Source organism: Zootoca vivipara, chromosome 3 (genome assembly GCF_963506605.1).
Source record: "Zootoca vivipara chromosome 3, rZooViv1.1, whole genome shotgun sequence".
NCBI classification, from domain to species: Eukaryota; Metazoa; Chordata; class Lepidosauria; order Squamata; family Lacertidae; genus Zootoca; species Zootoca vivipara.
Window position 1 is genome coordinate 48,112,838 of NC_083278.1, and position 16,504 is coordinate 48,129,341.

Here is a 16,504-nt window from a genome sequence, read left to right on the forward strand (position 1 = left end):
ACAATCTGGTCTATTGTCCTAAAAGTTCTTTTTGAAATATGTTGTTGATATTTTCATTTTCCAAGTAGAAGTTAACTGTGCTGTTTTTTGAGGGAACTTCGGTAACACCAGTTAGACATTTGATGTTAATTCATAGCTTAAAAGGCCTTACTTTGCATTCTAACATTCATTTTTCTCACCTATTTATGACATGTAGGCAGTATACCATTTTAGACAGGGATCGGTGATGGTTTTCAGTTTTCCAATACCATTCATTTGCTAGAATTGTTGTTTTTTCCCCTACATCTGCAGCTTGGCCAAAGAATTTGAGCTGGTGCAGATTGTCAGTCTCCACTGAAGACCATATGGAGTTTAGATCCTGTATCAGCTGGGGGAGTTCTAGGAATAAAAAGCTGAGCTACTAAATTATCTCTTATATTTCCAAGAAAAGAGGAGTGAAGTCTTTCACAATACAACCATAAGACCTCTTGTGTACAAATTCAGCAACGCATCAACGTTCTGCAGACAGAGATTAAAAATAAATGCAGACCAGCTACAAGATAATAATGATGGTTGCGCAGACAGTGCCAATGAAAGAGAGCAACTGTCCATCATCACTAATTCAGCAATTCCACCACTAATTCCACCCCCTTTCCTTACAATTTCCTTTCTCATAGCACACAAAAGAGTGCTGAATCCGAGATTTTGGGAGTCATCAGCAAAGTGCTTTTAGTGTTCCCCTTATTCTGTAATGAGGTAGGGCATGTGAACAGTAATTCTCCCATGCTCTCTTCAACCTTCTTGCGTATCAACATCTACAGTGTGGCTAGCAGCCCCTTGCCCAGGCATCCCCAAACTTCGGCCCTCCAGATGTTTTGGACTACAATCAGGGCCGTCTCAAGCATGTCGGGCGCCCTGGCGCCCTGGTGCGGAGATTGCTCCAGCGCCCCCGCCCTGGTGCGCCACCCAGCCTACCCCTAGAGCCGGCCCTGACTACAATTCCCATCTTCCCCGACCACTGGTCCTGTTAGCTAGGGATCATGGGAGTTGTAGGCCAAAACATCTGGAGGGGCGAAGTTTGGGGAGGTCTGCCCTTGCCAGTCTTAGGAGAGCTCCTGCAAGTGTCATGCGCAAGGAATGCTTCTCCAATCAGGGAAGGGTTGTGTGTGTGCATCAGAGTTCCTGGATAGCAGTGGCTAGCCACAACCCAGTATTCTGAGCGTTTTGCATAATTTATTTGATTATTATATTTATATGCAGGTTTTCCCATAGATTAATTTGCTCAGTGTTCTACAGTGGTTACATGGATGTGTTAATTGTTTACCAGTATTACAGGTTTTAAGGTTGTGTGGGTTCCTCTCATGTTTTACAATAGACCTCTTTGTGGAGAACCTTCTCTTCTTTGTAGCTTGTACTTACATAGATATTAAAATCGTAAGGGATGTATTCAACTAAGTAGGTGCACTAGCAGGAGCCAGCACAATGAGTCCTGCTCATGCAACAGGACTTTCCCCCTTCCTGTCTCCCTGCTTCCCCCATAACTGGCCTGAGGGTCTGTCTGGAGAACTGCCCAAAACAGTGCAAAGGGGAGGAGAGATGAGATGTTTCTATCAGGCAAGCTGAAAAGTTTACACTGATGAAACAATGGGAAGAGTACAACATTGAGTTCTTCCTTAGATGCTGTAAGGATGGGTCTCCTTTAATTGTCATGGGTAAGTATCCTGGACAGTGACGGATTTACGTGTAAGCTAAACAAGCTATAGCTTAGGGCCCCACTCTCTTGGGGGGGGGGCAAAAACTGAAAGGAAAAAAACACCTGGATGTACATTTCCAAAATATTTGATAAATAAATAAATAAAAGGAAACCTACGTACAGCAACAGTGTTTTGTGTTGGGTAGGCTCCTATGATGTAAGAAATGGCCCCCGCCTGCTAGCCTGCTCCCTAAAATATCACTCATTTATTCATTTCTAACAGCGACAATTTGTTGTTGACAAAGGACAGCTGGACATATAAAGGGCCCCGTTACTTTCAGTAGCTTAAGGCCTCATCAAACTAAATCCGGCTCTGATCCTGGAAGCCATTTCTGTGTGTGTTTTTAAGAAAAAACAATTTAAATGAATGGGAACTGCACAAGAGACATTTCCAATGGACTTTACTTATGTTAACAAAATTTATTCTATCTATTTCATAGCCTACTGCAATAATAAAATGAGCAGGTATATCCATGGTAGCATTCCAGTGATACAAAGAGAATCCTAGTTGTAGTAGTTGAAGCCAAAGCAGTCAACACAATAGCACCATTTCACGCACATGTCCAAACTCTAGAAGTGGTTTCTAAATGCACTATTTACTTGACACTTGATTATTGGAAATACTAATTAGCAACACACTCCCCATTGACTGGGAAGTTTGGCCACCAGAGTAAAGGCTGTCAAGCTGATACTGCCTGATATAATTCAGACAGCCCACCAAAATTCTGCATGTCCTGGCTTCACAGTGAGAGATTAGGACATGTTGTTGGTTAAAGAAACGTTTTTCAGGATTTAATTGTTTTGTATTTGAGGAAGGAAAAACTTTCTAAAATTAACCATGTGAAGTTGGCTTGTGCATCACCGCATCCAAATAAGATTATTCTAATTCTACATTACAAGGGAAGGAGTTGCTAAAACGAACAAGATTGAATTATACACATATCATTTAGCTTCCTTACTGTATCTCTCTCTCCCCCCCCCCTGCCATCACCCCCAAAGTAGAAAATTAAATGCTACACTTGACTAAATACTGGACTAGAATCTTGCACATGCAGGAGTCAGCTTTTTGGCGCAATATCAAAAACATCATTTGTGGAATACTAACAAAAATGGATGCAAAAAAGCTTAATCCTGCATATAGCAGAGGTTACAAATAATGGCCTGGCCACTCCAATCAAAATTTCTCAGAGCCCTACTGCAGGTTCCCAGGTGCGTCTCAAATGCCTGGGTAAGATTAGAAACAGGGCAAATGAGGGTTGAGGCTCATATCAGACCGATCTCAATTTATAAATGGCTGACCCTACAATCACACCCTCGAGGTCTGGCCCCTCTGATCCTTTGAGACCAATTTCAGTCCAGCTGGCAGTTTGAGGTCCAGGCCACTCTCCGGAAACTAGGCTTCTCACCCCAAGCCCTATTGGCCATGGGCATAGACCAAGCGAGATCCGAGGTCAGACAAAGAATTGTGGAAACGGAGAGACAGCTGGACAGCATGAGGTCCCCAGATTTCAATATAGCTGAAAATAAGAAATACGTTGCTGCCCCGGCAGCGTATCTCTTTTATCTTGGATCCAGAAACTCAAGAAGAGCCTTCACGCTCGCCCGAAGCTTGGCATTGCCCTCGCCAGTGCTGCTAGGCTCCTTCAGAAAGATCCCATGCGAGCAGAGACTCTGCTCCTGCCCATTGGGGGCGGTAGGCAGCCCTGAACATCTTTTTTAAAGATGCCGTCTGTTCGATAAGGTACACAGAGATACCATCTCCCCCATTCTGGAGAGCCTGGCCGACCTCCCAGATAAGGCCAAACTAAAGGCCCTACTATTAGGAAAGGACCAAAAGTTAACTCGGACGGTAGCCAGATTCCGCACGCAGATCTGCAGGACCAGTCTCCCCCCCCCCCCCCAGAACAAGACAGATATTGGAATAGCAAACTCGGTATTGGACTGTGGGAAGTAGTTCCTTTGCTTGGGTACGAAACTGAGAACTTTGAGCAGCACCAGGGGAAAGGCCAGCTGGACCCGCCCTCTGGAAACATAGCCCCTTCAAACTTACAGACTCTTATATCCACCCCGAATGACAACCCCCATAGCCTTGTAAAGCATTTTTATTTTTAATAGCTGGTATATGACCGTAATAAAGCTTGATTGATTCATAATGGACTGGCCACAATCTGGGAGCTGGCATTAGCAAGATGAGCAAGTACATTCCCATGGGTACCATTCATGGACCCAGTGAGTTATATGAATCAGCCCTCAGGTATCACTATGTGTTACATGTTTGCCCCAAGTTGTTGTGGGGGGATTGTCCCCCCCCCACAAAAGACCTTTTATTTTCTCCTCATAGAACAACCTTAATCTTTATTAGGAAACTGCTAATATGCATTGCTTCATAAGAAGAATATAGAATAACCAACTGCACTATACAAATTTTGAAACAAAAATCCTTCAAGGGAAGCCCCTGCCAGTTGCCATTTTAAAATCTGAGTTAAATAAATTAAATATGGGTTTGCTCTTTCCCAGCTCCCCATCCAGTTGATCCGATTTCTTAAGTTGTGGATCTCAAGTAACTTGAAACAAAAATAAAGCAAATTGCTCACAGTATAGGATTGCTGGTTGCTGGACAATCATTTTTGGCTGAGAAGGCATACAAAGCTTTAATTTATGAAGCCCAAAACTTTCATTTTAAGCAGCTTTCAAGCTTTAGATACATGACATGGAACAAAGCAAAGCAGCCTTCTGAATTTATACATTAGGCCAGGCATCCCCAAACTGCGGCCCTCCAGATGTTTTGGCCTACAACTCCCATGATCCCTAGCTAACAGGACCAGTGGTCAGGGATGATGGGGATTGTAGTCCAAAACATCTGGAGGGCCGAAGTTTGGGGATGCCTGCATTAGGCGTTTCCTTTACAACCTTTCTGCTGATATTTTATTTGTTTTATTAAATTTATATCCCGCCCTTCTTCCCAAAGCAGCTCAGGATGGCATATGCTTCTGACAAACTAATATTTAAGGACATCTCCGACAAAAGGACGCATCTCAGTCAGCAGCTATCATGTACCAGGGTGCCAATCTTTGGAAGTTACCCTTTTCTTTCCTTCAGACTCATGTTCCTGTCTGTGATGGGCTAGTAAAGACATACAGTATACAGAATCAAAGCCCCAACAGGACTCTGAAAAGCATCCTCTGGAGACTGCCATTCTGAGCTGAGAAAGGACAGGGAAACGTTGCTTAATCCTTCCCCACAACCCATTTTCCCAGTAAAAATAATTGAGTTTGCTTCTGTAGGGTACCAGATGTGCATAAAGGGACCCCTGACCATTAGGTCCAGTCGTGACCGACTCTGGGGTTGCGCACTCATCTCGCATTATTGGCCGAGGGAGCCAGCGTATAGCTTCCTGGTCATGTGGCCAGCATGACAAAGCCACTTCTGGCGAACCAGAGCAGCACATGGAAACGCTGTTTACCTTCCCGCTGTAGCGGTTCCTATTTATCTACTTGCATTTTGACGTGCTTTCGAACTGCTAGGTTGGCAGGAGCTGGGACCAAGCAACGGGAGCTCACCCCGTCACAGGGATTCGAACCGCCGACCTTCTGATCAGCAAGCCCTAGGCTCAGCGGTTTAACCACAGCGCCACCTGGGTCCCTTACCAGATGTGCATATATGCAGATAAATATGCATCTAGAATGCTGACAGGTGCAAGAATTGAGGCTGAGAGAGCTGCTTGTGGGCCTTCATAGATGGAGGGACAACTTTAGCAGTGGGAGAACAGTTAAGTATTCCCTTCCCTTACTGCTTTCGCAGCCACAATTAGTCTATTGAGGCTGCTTTAAAAAAAAAGTTTTGGGATTTCACTACATTTGTGAGTAACATCTAGTAGACATTGGAAGAACTGCCAGTAAGGTCCTGTTCCATGTCAGCCATAAGGGAGTGACAGTCAGGAAGTGCTGTAAGGTGCCTATGGGACTCCCTGTCTCTGCTTTAGCATCGGGAGCCCTGCAACTATTCCACCTCAAACATACTCTTAAACTCCATATGCTAACTTGGAAATGTGTGACTTTAGGAAATGCAACATAAGCAACATGGACCACACCATGATAACCAGGCAGGTAAAGTAATTTAATGTAATAAAGAGAACAGAAGTAATACAGACACACAATTAAACATTAGAAAAATAAATAAAGATAGAAGATGCAAACTAGCTCACTGATAATATTGGCTTAGGGCCAGACCACACTTTCCCTCAGCAAATCCATAGTCTCAACCTCATGTTTTGCCAAGAAAAGTGTGGGTTTGGGGGCAGCCACAGAGAGACAGGGATGTATAACCCTTCCATAACCCTCCCCTGAAAATGCTCCATATTTCCCACTCAAATCTGATTTTGGAGCCTCGCCGCTGGGGGCGGGGAACACAACTTTATGTATGAGGGCATTTGCCAAGGAAATCAGTTAGCAGGAGATGAATTAAGTCCCCAGCCCCCATCATAAGAATCAGGAAGAAAATACAGGATTAGGAACTGTGTTTTCCTCATAATGTCTAATTCTACCCTAATCCTATGAGGTCAGTTAGTCTAAGAGACGGCAAGTGGCTTAATGCCATCGGACTGAATTTCATGACTGGGTATTTGAATGTGAGCTTCCAACATCTAAATACAGTACAATTATCTAGCCACTATTCCATTCTGGCTCACCTTACTTCCGATTTGCTTGCCCAACCTATTTCTTCATTATTGGCCATTTATGCATCCCATGGCAGTTGTCCAGATCCAATGTGATCTGTTTCCTGAAAAAAGCACTGCTTTATTTCTCTTTCAAACCTAGAATCTGTCCATGGGTTGTGCTCAGACTAAATAGAAACCAAGTAAATATTTCCCTGGCTATCACCATTTATGGATTCTTAGTATGGTGGACCAGTTCCCTTTCTCCCAAACCATCTTCACATTGGCTTTTGATTAATGCAATTATGGAAACCATGGGCATAATTGAACAGTGACAGCTGGAATTGAGAAAACAGTTAAAACTCCACATGTGCATCAGGGAAAATAAAAGTGAAGTGGCATCTATGTCCTTCAATATGCAAACCTGGAAATAGGTAAGACTTTAAGCAGTTCTTTAAGCATTTTAACTAGATAGATTGTTGTCTCAGGTTTGTCCTTAGGCCATAGTGTCAGCAGAGCCTACAACACATTATTATATCAGATTTGAGCCTTATTGTTCAGTTCTGCTGTGCATTGTCCATCAGGTGCCTTGTGTGATATTTTTCCCCCACTATGTGAAAGGCGTTTGTGGCTGGAAGAGTGTTTGTTGCACCAGAAAAGGAATGCAAAAAAGTTAAATATGAAAACTTTACAAGCCTGAGAAAAAGTCTGAATCTGATACCTAGCTAAGTAATCTATGTTTATTTAACTCAGTGATGACCAGTCTGCTAAACTCCCAGTGCATTGGCATATAGCAGGTTTTCTCCATCTTATATCCAAGGATTTATTTCTCCAGGCCTCTTCGTGGCATTTGAAAGAATGATATTCCTGTTTAACTTGTGCCTCAGTTTGTAATAAGATCCACCCTGCAGCTGGATTAGTTTTTCAAATGTTCCTAAAATGTTGCTTAAATTTAAGCCAACCTACAATAACAAATTATATAGAGACAAAGAGATCAAACTGAATTTGTATTTTTTATATAAAAAATATCCTCCAGTCCCCACCCCCAATTAAATTCCAGTTTCCAATACTTGTTTTGAAAACTCCGACTGTGTAACAAAACCATTCCCTTTGGAAGTGCAGACATGTAGGTGCTTGGATAGCGTAGAATGAAGCAAACGATCAGACTTTGATTTGTCTGCAAAGTTCTGCATCTTAACAACCTATTAGTACACTCACCCTATATTTAGAGTAATTTTAAGATACTTACGAGGAGCCTATGTGGTTAAGTGTAAGCCTTGTTGCCATTGTGAACTATGTGTGCTGGTGCCTTAGACAGCTGTCTGGTTTGTATGAAGCACTTCAACTACCATTTCAAAGTTTATTTGTTTGCGTGTTTGCTCATTTGTTTGGATGTTTTTCATCAAAAGACAGGCATTTTGATGTATGAATGGTTATATAGAAGAGGTGAACAGTGAGTTCACTGCAGTTCATACGTTGCTATTAAGCTTCTTTACTTTAAATATGGATATCATGCTATTCTGTATGTATGTTAACTCAACTTTTTATGTAAAGGGAACCTGCAGAGCAGTTTATCCCATATCATAGGTGCCAACTCCCTCGGGCCCTGGCTGCCTGAGCACCCACAGAATTTCCCATGAAGGGGCTGGTCACCATCAAATATCGGTGCCAAGCTGGCACTCCTGACCCATATATCACCAAGTCATAGCCCTGAAAGAAACATGTTAGCTGAGTTTGGCCTTGCATATTTTTAGTAAGTTAACCTTTCTCTAGAATGCAGATATATATAGTCTAGACCAGGGGTCACCAGACTACGGCCCGGGGGCCACATACGGCCCCTGAGGCTCTTTTATGTGGCCTCCGGGGACCCTCGCTGTCCGCTGCCGCCGCCCGCCCTTACCAACGCAGTGCGGTGTGGCTGCCAACTTCTGATCCGGAAAAGCGAGGGAAATAGCTTGTGCGCACGTGCAAGCATCATTTCCGGTGTACTTCTGGGTCGGAGGAGGCTTCTGCACACGTGCACAAGCTATTTCCGGCGCTTTCCAGGTCAGGAGTGTGCCAGAAATAGTATTTGTGCATGCGCATGGGCGCGCACAACCGTGCGCGCTCCCCCACCCTCCGGCCCACCATGCAATCGGCGCGGTGGGCATCCGACCCAAAGCCGGGTAAGTTTGGGGACCCCTGGTCTAGACATCAGTGCCTACCTTTCCCCCGGCCCTGCTTCTAACCTGATGCTGTTCATAATATCTAGTCAGAACCACCAGGTGACTCACTGTTCAGGAAGTGTACCCACTGAGGCCCTGGTGGTGTTCATGGTAATTTGAACCATGGTGCTACGGTATTTGAATCACAAGCAGTCATGATTAAGCAGTGGGACTGAGAGATCAGGTCCTAAAGTTGCCTGGTGTAAGGGAAATGAACACTAGTATTATGACAGACAACCTAGATGTTTGGTCAAATAATGAAAGGTGGGCTGCTGTGCTCACTGTTGCCCAGAATAATTCTGTGGGAGGTTAGACTTATTCACAACATGCACATAGCTACAGCACTCTTCCCAAGAACTTTATTAGCCAGATGCAGCACAAAACAGCATTGCCATTTAAAAAATGAATTGGGGCATTTGGTTGCATTTTTTCTTGCTTGAGAAATCCTCCACATGCCAGCCTGCAGGCATATGTATCTCTTGACAAGGCCACTTGAATGCCTTTGCATGGTATTTAAATTCCAAGGCAAGGGGAAACATTTGTATCACACCTATTATGCAATTGCAAAAGTGCCAGGATCCTTAAGCAGAGTACCAGAATGCGGCTACCCCACTATTCCCATTTATCTGACAAAGATCTGACCTTGAAGCATTTCAACTAGAGGAAACCCTCCTGTGAACAGAAAGTATTTCAATATCCATAGGCTTCTAACCATGTTTAATTATGGACCATCAATAGCACAGCACACGTATAGTTGTCACCTTCACCTCTCCTGAGTCACAATCTAATAAAATGGAGGGGGAAATACTTGTCCCACTTCTGTAGTGCATGAGCTACATAAATAGCAGCTCTGTGTGTCTAACCTGATCCATGTAAACCAAGGCACTAGATGTACAGAATTGAGGACAATGCGTGTTAATGGCGGTTGGGATTGAGTAAGAACTCTCTGAGCTAAACCACACACTGACTATTTCCATGGCTCCCAGCTTGTTGTTTCTCCCAAAATAATATGTTGCTGGCCTGACTTTGCACTTGGAATGTTTCTCCCAGCCCCAGTGATGTGGTGTCATTTATATCACTTTATGGGGAAGGAGGGATAAATCACCAGCTGTTCAAAAGGGAAGGCTTTAATGGAAAGCCTTGAACTACTTTCAGGGTTTTTAAGAAGAACAGAATTCATACACACAACAGGCAAACCCAAAGCGTTTACAGCCTGCTTCAGCTTCACGCTTGTGGTCGATGACCTCAGCAGAGCCTCCCTTAGAAAATTATGGGTTTGACTTTGCTTCAAGCCCATTTCTGTCCCAAAGGAGCCAGGCGTATTTCGGTTCTTTGTCACCAACAGCATTCACATTCATTGCTCTGTTGGATCAGCTACTGCACTGCAGCATGTTAGGGAACAGTAATCTGCAAGCCTGCAACACATTCCCAATACTCACAAGCAAAGAAGGCCAGGTTTTTTTTGGGGGGGGGGGAAGGTGGACAGGAAGAATCGAAGGGAAACCCATTTCCCCAAGTTTTCCTCAATCTATTGGAAATAAATGGGGGGGGAAAGTTCCCACCAAAATAAATTCTGTTCCCCCCCTGAGCCCTCACACAGAGATTCAAAAAGTAGAGACTCAAAAGCCTCCTAAGCAATATCTGCATTGTGTTGTAATACTGACAATACAAGTTGTTGGTAGTGAATCATAACATTAATATGAATTCGATTAAGATGCGATTATTTGCTTGTTAGCACATTAGCAAGGCAGAACCTTTAAATACAGGTAGTTTAAGGAAAGAGAAACAGCTACACACATCATATATGCCAAGACACACCACTGCCTTGACCTTAAACGCACGTGTCCCTCAGGTTTAAAGGGCAAGTCTACATTTGGCTTCTTTGGGGCACCAGGTGTTCCTGTTTAGCTTGCATCTGATCCCAGCAACCTGAGCTAAATCTACAATGCTGTCTCATCTGTCTAAATAGCAAATGGGAATGAAAGCAAATCTACCAGAGGCTGCTGCATCTATATGATGCAAGCTGCAACGCTGGCACAGGATTTCCCAATAACCCATGGTTCCATTCTTTTGGTGGCAACAGCTCTCTCCCTTCTGTAGTGGTATTAAAATGTCACACTGGAAACACGAAATTTTTCTGTGCAGGTATGCCTTGTGTTTCTTGCTGTTTCTCATCAATCAGTTGATTGGCCAGTGGAATAGGCCTACATTTTCGAGGCCCTAAAGCTTGAACTGTTATAGGGGTTCCTTCGCAGCCAGCAACAAGGTCTGGGTAACTACTGTTTTCTTCAGTGAGGTTGTTCCATGACACATTGCCACATTTTATTTTATTTTTGTAATAAAAACACCTTTACTACTGCATGTCATATTTTGAATAAAATTGCTGTACTGGATTATCTCACATGTCAAAGGCACGGGTGTGAATAAGACTTTTCCAGTTATTGGGGGGGGGGTGCAAATTAGGGAACCGTTACATACATGCAACATAAAATGATTTGAGTCATGCAACTTGTATTGGGTCTACTAGACCCAATTTTTTAAAAAGTAATGTGGACTAAAGTCACTTCTGGGGCACCTATGGGATTGGGGGCCCTGAAGCTTAAATTTCATTAGTTTCATAGTAGATCCACCCCTGGGACTAGGTGGACTGTCAGCATCCAAAGGAAAGCTTGAGGTAGTGCAGAAAGGAAGATAACTGCCCATCCTATGAGTTTGATGAATCAGTAAGATCAGTTTAGATTTTAGAAGATGGTGGAAGAATCATGAATCCCAGCATTGGCAACAGACATCCTTGGACCCACCACTGATGGGCTCTGGGCTCACTTTAAAACAACAGCAGCAGAACAACAACAACAACCTTTTTTGGGGGGGTGTAGAGTGGGTGGATCTAGCCACTGCCAGGTAAGCCTGCCATAGACAGCACCCTCCAACATGAGGTACATTAGGCTCAGTGACTAGCCCAATAAGGATCATGACTGGGTGGAGACTTGAACCTAGGTCTGTCCAGTCTAAATCCAAATTCTAATAACTATGCCACACTGGTAATTTAGCACTAAAGTTCTGAACCCCTAGCCTACCTGGCAGCAAGTCAGTATGTCAGGTCCAGGGGTCAAGCCACACAAGCAAAGTCCAAGGGTCAGGAAACAGTCCAGGGTCAAGCCAAGTAGCCAGGTCTGAAGTCCAGAGTCAAACCCGAAGCACAGTTCCATAGAGGTTGTACAGGATCATCCAAGCCAAGTTCTATCAACATGGACAGCTGAGCAGACACAGTCCCTCGGCTCTGCTTCCCTTTTGTACTTTGCTGATTGCAGGACCTGAGCTTCATGGGGCAGGTGACCCTCACCTGTTCCAAGCTTCCTCCAGCCCTTGCTTGCCTCAACCTTTTAGAGCACCCCTCCTGTTCATGGGGACAGGGCCCCTCTAGCTCTGGTGATGGGTCCTACTGCTCTTGTTCCTGTGCACTGCCCCCTGTCCCCTCGTCATCCTCCACCACCCTGTGAGTACTTCCTTCCCCATCCCCAGCTTGCCCCAGTGTGTCCCAGTCCTGGCTACACCCCTCCCTGGGATCCTTTTCCTCCTCCCCTTTGTCCTGCCAGTTTATGACATAAAACATGCAACCAGAAGGGCAGAGCCCAGCCTTGTCGACACAATGTAACTGCTCAGTGTAAGACACTTCTCAAAAATTAGTATTAACATTACTGCTTCTTTGGTTTCCCTGGTGCTGATTCTAATTTATCTGGCTGCAACGTCACTTCATTAAACTTCATAGTGGAACAGCAGGGAACAGATTTGGAGTGGCTCAAAAATAAGCTGCGCTAATTCCTGTTTTGGGGGGGAAGTAGCTTGGCTTATTTCTGATAATGAGTTGCTTCTGGAAATAGAAGGAGAGGATTGTTTGGCTCAAACTGTGGATAATATAATTGTGGAATTAATATTGGTAAGTCTAGAGACAATCATGTGACAAGAGGCATCATAGGCTCCAACTCTGGGGGGAGGGAGAGACAGTTTAAGCCCCCCTAATGTTTTCTTTTTTAGGGGGCCAGGGCCCCTCAATGTTCAGAGGACGTCATGTCAGGCCTCCCTAATTGTCTGGAGAAGCTGGTGCCTCTGAGTTTGTTTCCCCCTAGAATACTGAAGGTAGAATGATGTAGGCATCACTGCAGAATGTTTTAGGGTCCAACTAATCCACCAGACCTGTTTGGCCACAGGCAATAAAATATGCTACCTGTTGCCTCCTCATACCACTGCCATCTATCTTAAAAAGTGTTACCTGTTTCCTGCCTATGTTACAGCTCTCCACATCAGAACCATTCATATATCTAGAGGTCTGAAAAATAAAATTGCATGGGTTCTACACCTTCATTTCCTAACCAGCAAAAAGAAGGCACACAGGAGGAGAGAGAGAAAATCCCAACGGTCTGAGTAGACCTTGTTTTGTGCATGCTTCTCCCTCTTAGTGCAATGCTGAATTCCATCTGCGGGTCCCAAGCACATCCTGTGGCTGCTCCAATGGGATTTCTATGAAAGCATCTATCCAGTACTGGATAGGTTGTGCCCCAAAGGTTATTTCAGGGTCTCAAGATGAGAATATCCATTTCATCAAGTAAAAGGAGCAGGAAATAGTATGTGGATTTTGTACTTTTCTCGCACTGCAAGTTGGCCCTTCATCACCTGCTACCATTTTGTAGGCCAAAAGGAAAAGGTGTAATGTCGTGGTGACACATTTTCACGGTATCAGAGCATAAGTAGGAAAACTGTAAATGTGTCGATCCCAGGTAGTACCAGGCATGTCCAGGGTCTGATCAGAACATGCCATCGTTCCCACCTGTGATGAATCATAAGGATGCAGGGTGGACACTGACTTGCCTGCCTTTGTTTTTACAGGAATGCTCACTTTGACAGGGTACCTTGCATGGAGAAAGGGAGCAGAGCAAACCATGCTACTTCACCAAACAACACCAGCTGGTCCACTCACCACCCCTTCTGGTTAAAAGTCCAGCAAGCAAAGCCACTTCCCGCCATTAATTCTCGCAGAGGGAAGGCTGAAACCCTCGGGTGCCTTTGGCTCAGAAGACTGTAAGCACATCATGGACCCCACGAAGTACGCTCAGCATTCCGACTACCATCTCCCCTTCTCCCTTTTCCCTTTGGTTTCTTGCCGATGGAGGATTTTCCTCTTGATTTCTAAAGCCACATGGACCAATGTATGTACTTTCCCCCCTCACTGACTTCAAGGTTCAGATATTTGAGGCTGGACAATGAAATGGATTTTTTTTTCTCTCTCCAAAAAAACTGCTGTGGTTTTGCTGCTACACTAAGAATTGTGATTTGCATTGTATGGTTTCGGACCTATTTGCGTTTTTTGATGGGAGGGGGGATGAAGGGGTTATACTGGAGTTATTGACACTTCAGAGTCATCTCTTTCTCCTGCCCATGATGCACTTTTAAATGAAGAGTTATTAGAATATTTTATTGGCTAATATACTTCCCCCCCTTGTTATTTTTTACAAATGCCACCTTTATCCTTTTTAATGCCATATTTTCAGTGTTACACTTTTATGGCTTTTTTAATTTTTATTTGACAGAGTAAGAAGCAGCATGAATAGTTTATACTGTGGTTTTTCAGAGACTGAATGCCAAGAGAACTCAGTAAATGTTTATTCCTCTCAGCTTTCTCTTTCAATTCCCCTAAATAGCACCCCATCCGGGAACAGAGCAAGAGTGTTGAACTAAAGACCAAAAAAGAAGAAAAAAAGGGATCCCCTCAAGGTGTAAAACTATCTGGGGGAAATATTTTGCTGGGTGTTATGAAAGACTTGGATGAAATTTCAACCCTGATGGTTTTTCAGTGATCCAGGAAGCCAGTGAGACAATCTCGCCAGATGCAGACCCCTTTCATGATAATTAGAAAGGTATGGCCAAGCCAATGAAAACACAGGGGTAAAGTGAGAAGAGAGCCCCCATGATTCTGTTTCACTGTTTGCTTTCTCCTGTCATGGTTAAAAAGAAAATGTGCAATTCGATCCTCAGTCGGTGGGTGGAGGATAACAGGGTAGAATTTACTTGTGTGCACTTGTATAGTTGTAGCCAAGAGTCCAAAAGAACACTAGAGCATGTATGCCGGCACTGATTTGGTAAAACAATTGTGGAGTATCCCATTCTGACAAAATAGTAAGATGGGGGGGAATGGGGAGGGGGGATCATTATATAAAAAAAAAGTTCAAATCACCTTGTGATCCAGTGTAACTGTTTACTAACTTGAATAAAGCAATTGTTCACGCTACAATGCCAAGAGTACACTTTTACTATAAGGCTATTGTAATTAGCAGACAGGAAGCAGTTTGGACGGGGCTTGCTTCAAAGAGTTGGGGGCGGGGCAGGGTTTTAAAAGCCAATCAAACCCAAGCCTTATAGTAATGGTGTACTGAGGGCACTATGTACATACTGTATTTCTATATTTTCCTTTGTACAGATTCACTTAAGTCAAGCTACTGTTTTACAGGTGCTCCTTATTTATTAGGGTTGTGAAGGCTTGGAAAACTACACCCGACGAGCAAGCTCGCTTTTTAAAAAAATTAAATAAATGAAAAATTAAAAAGGTGAAGGACTGGAGGGAGGGCAGTGGGGGGAGGGGGGAAGAGCTCATGAGCCTATGGATTGATTTCAAAACCTAACAGAGACAAATTTCTATGGGGAAAACGAAGCACTTTTAAGATGCTTCTGGTTGTTCTGGGCTCACACCATTTTTTCCCCTCCCTGACTGGTGTCAGATTTATTAAAACAAAATAAATCTCCAAGTTTAAAAATGCACTTAGCTGTGCTGTTGTTTTCCTTTTTATATATATAACATCTGTCCACAAAAAAGGTCTTCATTTCTCACTAGAAGTTGACACGTATAATGGATATGATCAAAATTCAACATTTCATCTAAAAAGAATATCCTTACTTAAAAGCTGTTTAGGAGGGAGGCTTGGTTCTCTGTTCCTCCTTGGTGATCTCATTCCTTCTAATCTTTTAGCTTCTTTTAGGAAAACTGGAAAAAGCATTTAACTGGAAATACAGACTCTTTCTCTCTCACTCACTCTCACTATCTCACTATCCCTGGTTTGGTGATGCTCCAGAACTCTCTCTGTGCTTTGCCAGACTAAGGGCTAATACACAAATTACTTCTCCATTCTTGTACAAGTAACAATTCTAAGGCTTTTTCACCTCCCAGCAACCGCCTACCTAAACTTGCCAGTGTTCTTCCACATAGATGCATGTGTTTCATTCTGCGCATCATACCTAAACATCTTTCCTCAGCGTCTTATCTTTCTACACACCTTCACTTGGTTAGAAAATGTGACCTTTATAGGAGCTGCTTACATGGCTGTTACACACTCTTTTGTCTAATCACTAATACCGTATTGGCCCAAATATAAGCCACACCCGAATATAAGCCGCACCTTTAAAATTCAAGGGGGGGGGGGAGACAATAACCGAATATGCCGCTCCCTTAAAATTCTGCAGGCACTCAGACCCGTTCCGTTTTACCATATGTCTGTTTCAGCAGCGATATTGTAAAAGCCCATTTTTGTAAGGTCGCGAATTTAAGCTGCACTTTAACTTTTCACGGTCGAAACTGGGGGGGGGGGAGTGCGGCTTATATTCAGGCCAATACAGTAGATGCTGATTGAGGCCCACAGGACTAGTATTTTGTTGTACAGATTTCAGATGCTTATCATAAAGTGGTGTGGCCTTGAAAATAAACTTCCAAGCTGAGAAATGCTAATCAGGATTTTAAATATTGAACTCAATGGGACTTTTGCATGTTTGTTGTTGTTCTTGTTATTTTCAGCAGTGTCAGCGATAAAAACGTAAGGATGGTAATACTGGAGGCATTTCCAAACAGGAGCTTGATATCACAAATGGATC

At 43.6% G+C, this 16,504-nt stretch overlaps 1 protein-coding gene across 2 annotated transcripts in view; it reads left to right on the plus strand.

Annotated features, from left to right (window-relative positions):
- The window catches only part of SOBP (sine oculis binding protein homolog), a 144,738-nt gene extending 129,972 nt beyond the window's left edge, over positions 1 to 14,766 (plus strand). For both annotated transcript variants that reach the window (XM_035109290.2, XM_035109288.2), the window contains one exon: positions 13,475 to 14,766. The gene's annotated coding sequence lies outside the window, so the exon portion shown is untranslated. The remainder of the gene's footprint in view (positions 1 to 13,474) is intronic.
- The last annotated feature ends 1,738 nt before the right edge of the window (positions 14,767 to 16,504 follow it).